Genomic DNA, 7,261 nt, shown 5'->3' on the forward strand with positions numbered 1-7,261 from the left:
AGGAAAGGGATCAGTAAGCAAAGACACTAATGAGTGTTGAGAGAGGGCAGAGTATAGGGAATTATGGCACCTTGGGGAAGGGGCCTTGACCGAGGCGTGGGGGTCAAGGAGGGCTTCCGGGAGGAGCAAATGCTACATTGAACCCGAAAAATGAGTAGGATAGTCCTAGGAAGCAGGAAGGGCATACCAGTCAGTGGGAACAGCACGTTTAAGAGGCCTGAAGTGAAAGAGAGAAGGCACATGAAATTTTAGAACCTCCCCTAGTTGAGTAAGGCCAACACCTTGTATGGGGTGGGGAGAAGTCCTTCCCCCCACCCGGTTTCTTGCCTTAACCCACCTGCCATTGCTGATTAATCTCATCAGGAGCCTCAGGAAAGCTTGGGGGTCCCAGGTGGTATTTCCCATCATTTTATCAGAGGCTTTCTTGTTTCTACCATACTTTTCTTAAGGCCAAAAGCGAGTTTTCTTTCAGGTTCACTTGTTTGGCTCATGTGGTGGTTTTAAAACATGTCTGCATTTTTTTTTTTTCTGCAACTTTTTTTGACACTCCTGTCATGAAGGTAGGGAGTTTAATTCCTCTTCCCTTGACTATGGGCTGGCTTTGGAGATCGACTTCCAAAAGATAGAATGCAGAGAAGGTAACTCAATCTCCAAGACTAGATTGTTAAATCCATGCTGCTTTCACCTGATTCTCTGGACGCTCACTGTAGGAATCTTCAGCTGCCCATAGGAAGCCCTGCTCCCATGAGGCCCATAAGTGGAAATGCCATACAGAAAGAGGGGACCATGAGTGGTCCTAGTCTGTGCCCCAAACATGGGAGTGACAAAGGTTGAAGATGATCTAGCCCCAGCCCTCAACTGACTACATCTTCATTTGGAGAGACTTGAGTGACAAGTGGTCAGCTGAGCCCAGTCAGTCCCCAGGTTGATGACCAAAGTAAATGAGTGTCATTATTTTAAGCCAATGTTTCAGGGTGATTTGTTACACAGTGATAGATAACTGGAACAGTTAGACTTGATTACATTTGTATCTGGTTAAGGTTGATTACTACAGCTTTACAGCTAGACTTAAAATCAGGTTATGAGTCCCCCAACTTTGTTCTTTTTCAAGTTTGTTTTACTCATCTAGATCTTTGCCTTTTCCATGTACATTTTAAAAATCAACTCAATTTCTACCATAAATATAGCCTGCTTGAATTAAAATTGGGATTTTAATGACTCTACAGATTAGATTGGGTAGAACTGACGTCTTAATACCGAGCACCAATCCAACAATACAGTACATCTCTCCATTTATTTAAGTCTTTTTTTTTTTTTAATGTAGGCTCCACACCCAGTGCACAGCACATGTTTGAGCTTGAATTTACAACCGTGAGATTGAGATCTGTGCTGAGATCAAGAGTCAGAAGCTTAACTGAACTACCCAGGTACCCCTATTAAGTCTTTTTAAATTTCTCTCCGCGGTATTTTGTAGTTGTTTTTTTTATTTTTAAAGATTTTATTTATTTATTTGACAGAGAGAGAGGCAGTGAGAGAGGGAACACAAACGGGGGAGTGGGAGAGGGAAAAGCAGGCTTCCCGCTGAGCAGGGAGCCCAATGTGGGGCTCGATCCCAGGACCCTGGGATCAAGACCAGAGCCGAAGGCAGACGCTTAATGACTGAGCCACCCAGGCGCCCCTGTTTTGTAGTTTAGAAGGAAGAAATCGTCCATCTTTTGTTAAATTTTCCTAATTAAATTTTTTATGCTATTTTAAATAGAACTGTTCTAAAATTTCATTTCCCGATTAATTGCTCCTACTTTGTAGGAAAATAGCTGAACTAAAATATTAACCATGTATTGTGAGATGTTGCTGAATTTAATTCTATAATGGTTTTGTAGAATTCTTTAATATTTTTTCCAGAAACAATCCTGTTATCTGCGAGGAAAAGTGGTTTATTTCTTCCATTCCAGTCTGTACACCTTTTACTTCTTTTTCTTTCCTTATTGCTTTGGCTAGGATTCCAGTAAAATGGTGAATAGAATGACGTTGAGAGCGGACATCCTTGCCTTGTTTCTGATCTTAGGAGGAAAGCATTTAACATTTCCCCATTAAGTGTGATGTTAAATTTGGATTTTTCATAGACGTTAATAATTTGGGTTTTGGTATTATGTTTGGTATTATGTTTATATTTGTTGAGCATGGCGATCTGTCCATGACAAAACTGCAGGCAGAGACCAGGATGGAGAAAGAGGGCTAATGCAAGTAAACATAGGTGCTCACCATGCCTGGTACTAAAGTAACAAGAAGTGTTGCAAGTCTGGCTTCCAGAAATAGCCCAGAAAGAATGGAGAAAGGTGAGTCAAGACAGAATAACACCCTCAGGACAGGACTTGTGGGCTTAGAATAGCTTCTTTCTTCCTCTCTACTTGGTGATCTATTCACTTTTCTTCCTTCCTTCCTTCCTTCCTTCCTTCCTTCCTTCCTTCCTTCCTTCCTCTTTCCTTTCCTTTCCTTTCCTTTCCTTTCCTTTCCTTTCCTTTCCTTTGATTTTATTTATTTGAGAGAGAGTGAGAGACAGCATGAACAAGGGGAGGAGCAGAGGGAGAAGGAGAAGCAGCCTCTCCGCTGAGCAGGGAGCCCACCACAGGGCTTAATCCCAGGACCCTGGGATCATGACCTGAGCCGAAGGCAGATGCTTAACCAACTGAGCCACCCAGGTGCCCTATTTACTTTTCAAAAGTCAGCTGAAATATTCTCTTTCTGGAATTCTCCTAGGCAAGGTTGGTGACTTCCCCACTCAGCATTTCCTATATGCTTTCCACCTTTAGTATCATCTTTTTCACACATTTTGGAGATGTTTGAATGCCTGGCTGTCTTCCCCCTGGACAGGGAGATCCTCTGAGGTGGGGACTGTAGCTCCTTCATTTTCATATATCCCTTTCCTGTAGTCCCTGCCTCTCTGGGAATCATGGGGCAGAGTCAGAGCTCTGGAGTTTGCATACCATATTTCCCCAGCTGTGAAAACCTCAAGCAAGTTTCCCTCTGAAAATACTTTTCTTTAAAATACAATTCCCTTCTAAGAACTAAGAACTAAGAACTAAGAAGGTCAATACTTCTTAGACACTCGGTTTTCTCATCTATAAAAAGGGAATAATAATACTTGTCTTAGAGGTTGTTGCTACCTGCTCTTTTAGTGGTTGTGCGAATTTCTTGACTGAAGGGACACAGTTTTGTATCGGAACAGGGGTGTGGCTTAGAGATGAACAAAGGGACGATCTTGCATGATCCCTGATTTGAAAGGAAACCTGATTAATTCAATCCTACCAGACTTTAGAAAGTATATTCTGTAATGCAGTGGGGTTCCCAACTCAAACCTCTTTTTTTTATAAGAAATATTTTGGAATATCCTCTTTTCTATCACAGAGTGAGAATCATACATAACCAAGTATTCAGTTGTAATTGTAAATCTGAAGGAGAATTAAAGAAAAACAACTTGCAATAAAATACTGTGTTTCAGTAGATCAATGCTCAATTTCAGATAAGCTGGAAGACACAGAGAACTAAGTGAGATACTCACTCCTGCGAGTTACAAATTCACACGGATTCAGGCCAGTGCTTTGGTGGCTCAGATATCAGTGACATTGCTGTCAAGACATGCTTTTCTGGGGCGCCTGGGTGGCTCAGTCGCTAAGCGTCTGCCTTCGGCTCTGGGCGTGATCCTGGAGTCCTGGGATCGAGCCCCACATCGGGCTCCTCTGCTGGGAGCCTGCTTCTTCCTCTCCCACTCCCCCTGCTTGTGTTCCCTCTCTTGTTGGCTGTCTCTCTCTCTCTCTCTCTCTCTCTGTCAAATAAATAAATAAATAAATCTTAAAAAAAAAAAAAGACATGCTTTTCTGAAATGGTAAGCAAATCTTTGTATTGTCCCAGACGAAACAAAGGGCATTCACCTCTCATTTTATATGGTATTTGCACTCAGGGAAAATTCACTGTATTTTAAAACTGCAAGAAATATTTCATATTATTGTTGTACAACATAGTTAATTATGGAGGGTTTTTTCACCTGTAGGAATATTTGGAAGATATTCGGAAATCACTTGGGATGTGGCAATTTCCTTGGTGTCCAGAACTGACCTGAATATTGCAGGATACCAGGCATCCCTCTCTACTACCCCTTTAAGGCCCGTCGTGCCCCCAATCGGGGCAACAACCAAAAATGTTCCTACAAATTTCCTAAGTGCCCTGTAGGGGGCAGTATCACTCTGAGCCCTGATTCTGGAGTTAGCCTTTGGTTCAAAAACCCTCGCACTGCCTTCTTTTGTTGATGTGGCCACTTGACTTCCAGTTTCTTCACCTATAAAAGGTGTGTGTGTGTGCGTGTGTGTGTGTGATACATCCAGTCGCAAGGTGTGTAAAGGTGTCAATGACAGTGTAGTAAATGACACTTGGTGTAGTGTCAAGTACCTAGTACTCAGAAGTAGCTAATCGATGGAGCATTTATTATTGGTCACAATAGCAACAATCCTTTGCGTTTAGTGCCATTAATAACTATAATTTTCATTTGGGTAAGTGAGGCCCGAGTACCTTGCCCAAGGTCACATAGGAGGTGACATGGCAGAAATTTGGACACAGGCAGTCTGATTCCCAAAGCTGTTTGGTTACTCTCCACACTCTACTGACTCTGTTGTGAGTGGTACAAGCAAGACTACCCCTGTAGCTTGCCCAGAGTTAACCCCTCCTGATGCCCCACTACTTTTGTAAAGGGTCTCCACTGGCTAACTTTCTAGAATGCTGACCCATCTGAAGCGGAGAGACCAGCTAGGTCAAGAGCAAGGGAGAGGTGCAGAGGGCACGCAAACCATCCCACTAGTCCCTTTCTCTCCACCCACTCCCTTGAGTGTGGGATTGCGAGTTCTCGTTGGGGGGAATGCCTGAACTGTAATCATACCAGGGAAACTGAGGCCTGGGAGGGTGAGGATAAGCCACTTGCTTTGAGGACAGGCTGATTTGGGCTCCAGACAAAGACTAATTCACATTTAGAGCGATCTGACAATTCACATCAATGCCCAGAAATCCCCTGGTGCAGTCATGGTGTCGTCATGCTGACTCCAGAGGGGCTGAGAAATGAGTCTCCGGGACTCCCTGTCCTAAGGAGCCCACAGTGGAGAAATCAACAAAAAGGCTTTGTGAGGCCGAAAAGGAGAGCATGGGGAGGTTGGGGTGGCGATTTTTGAAGAGTTGGAGAATACGAATCTATTGGTGTTACTCTGGGGTCAGAATCAGCATTCACGGTTGACTTGAGGTAACAAGAAGCTGTTTGGGAACTAATATGCCAATTATTGCCTCTAGTTCCAAAACCATTCTTTTAGACTCTTTTTAAAAAGGATTTTACTTATTTATTTTAGAGAGAGATAGAGTGCATGTGAACCAGGGGAGGGGCAGAGGGAGAATCCCAAGCAGACTCCCTGTTGAGCGCAGAACCAGATGTGGGGCTCGATCTCACGACCCTGAGATCATGACCTGAGCCAAAATCAAGAGTTGGCCACTCAACCCACTGAGCCCCCCAAGGCGCGCCCATTCCTTTGGACTTTGATGCTGGTCCTGGGACTCTGAAAAGCACATTTCTCCTTGCCAACTGGATCCCTGTTAAGTTCCCCTATTAGGGACATCAAAGGGAGACTGGAAAGCAGGATGAAGGACAAGGAACTTGACCTTCTTCTTTGCTGTTGCTGATGGCATCCCGGGCAATGCCCTCCGCCATGACAGTGATGACTGGTTCTGGTTTCCAGCATACCCAGGACAGATAGCACTGTGCCCCTTTGGAGGTTGTCAGCCCGGGGTGGAACTACCCCCACCCCAAGGTCTGCATTCCAGTCTGCTAGGCTCCCCCGCCCCAGCTCCTGAGGGAGTAGCAACACCTGGCAGTGCCCCTCCTCAGAGGGCTGGCTCCCAGCCTTGGGGAGCCCCTCCTCTTCCCACTGTGCCCCAGCCTGAAGTCACTATCCCTGTAGTACCTCAGTGTCCCCTTTTAGCTGCGTCAGGCTTCTAACCACTTTCTTCTAGCAAAGTCTCCCTGTTGAGACCGTTCAGGTGGTTTCTGGTTTCTTAACCGGACCCCGACATAATTATTGTCAAGAAAGCTTTTGTTACAACCTATGACAGTGGTGAAAAAGTAAATGCATCACTTGGGAGGTTACAAAGTCTTCATTTCTAAAAGTATGGCATCACAGGATTGGTAGACCCCAAAGTATTAGAAATTATTTATTGGCCTTCATTATTTTACGGAAGCCCAGAAAATTAACTGGCTTACTGAAAAGTATGCTATTTCATTTAATAATTCTATATAGCATTTACTATATGCTAGACGCTTTATATATTTATAGTTCATTTAAACCATAACAACATTCTCAGCTAGGTACTATTACTATTCCCTCTTTCTGAAATGCAGAGGTTAAGTAACTTGCCCAAGGTCACACAGATAGTAAATTGCAGAGCTGAGATTTGGACCAAAGATTTCTGGCTTGAATTCCTACCTTTACCTCTTGTCTCTATGTTGCTGGAAATGAGCAGCAGTGCTCTCACTGGAGTCTGGGACAGTTCACTTCCATTCTAGCGTTCTCCTGATGGTAGAGCAGATGGTCGCTGCAGGCCAGTTTCCCATTTGGTGAGCGTTGCAACACTCAGATGCCAATTTTTTTTAAAAGATTTTATTTATTTGAGAGCAAGAGCAAGAGAGAGAGTGAGCACAAGCAGGGAGAGGGGCAGAGGGAGAGGGAGAAGCAGACTCCCCTCTAAGCAGGGAGCCCGATGCAGGACTCGATCCCAGGACGCCGGGATCATGACCTGAGCCGAAGGCAGCTGCTCAACCAACTGAGCCACCCAGGCGCCCCACATGCTGATTTCTATTACATTTTTTTAAACTTCCTGTTACCCACCTCAAGAAATTCTATGTTCTTTTTATTGATCACCTACAGCTAAAACTTCTTTAGAGCCTTGCAGAGTTGGGCACTTTTAGAGTGGGTACTCAATACGTATTTGAAGAAAGATTCAGTACATAATTACTGCTTATATTAATTATAGCAGTAACACTTAATATTTATATTAAACATTTAAAATGTTTCTTGTGATTTGAAATGTTTTTGATTGTGGTAAAACATGTAACATAAATTTTCCCATTTTAACCATTTTTTAAAATATTTTTTAAATTTAAATTCAATTAATTAACATATAATGTGTTATTGATTTCAAAGGTACAGATCTGTGATTCATCAGTCTTATATAA

This window comes from Ursus americanus, chromosome 16 (genome assembly GCF_024610735.1).
Source record: "Ursus americanus isolate L20-20 chromosome 16, mUrsAme1.1.p, whole genome shotgun sequence".
Classification (NCBI taxonomy): Eukaryota; Metazoa; Chordata; class Mammalia; order Carnivora; family Ursidae; genus Ursus; species Ursus americanus.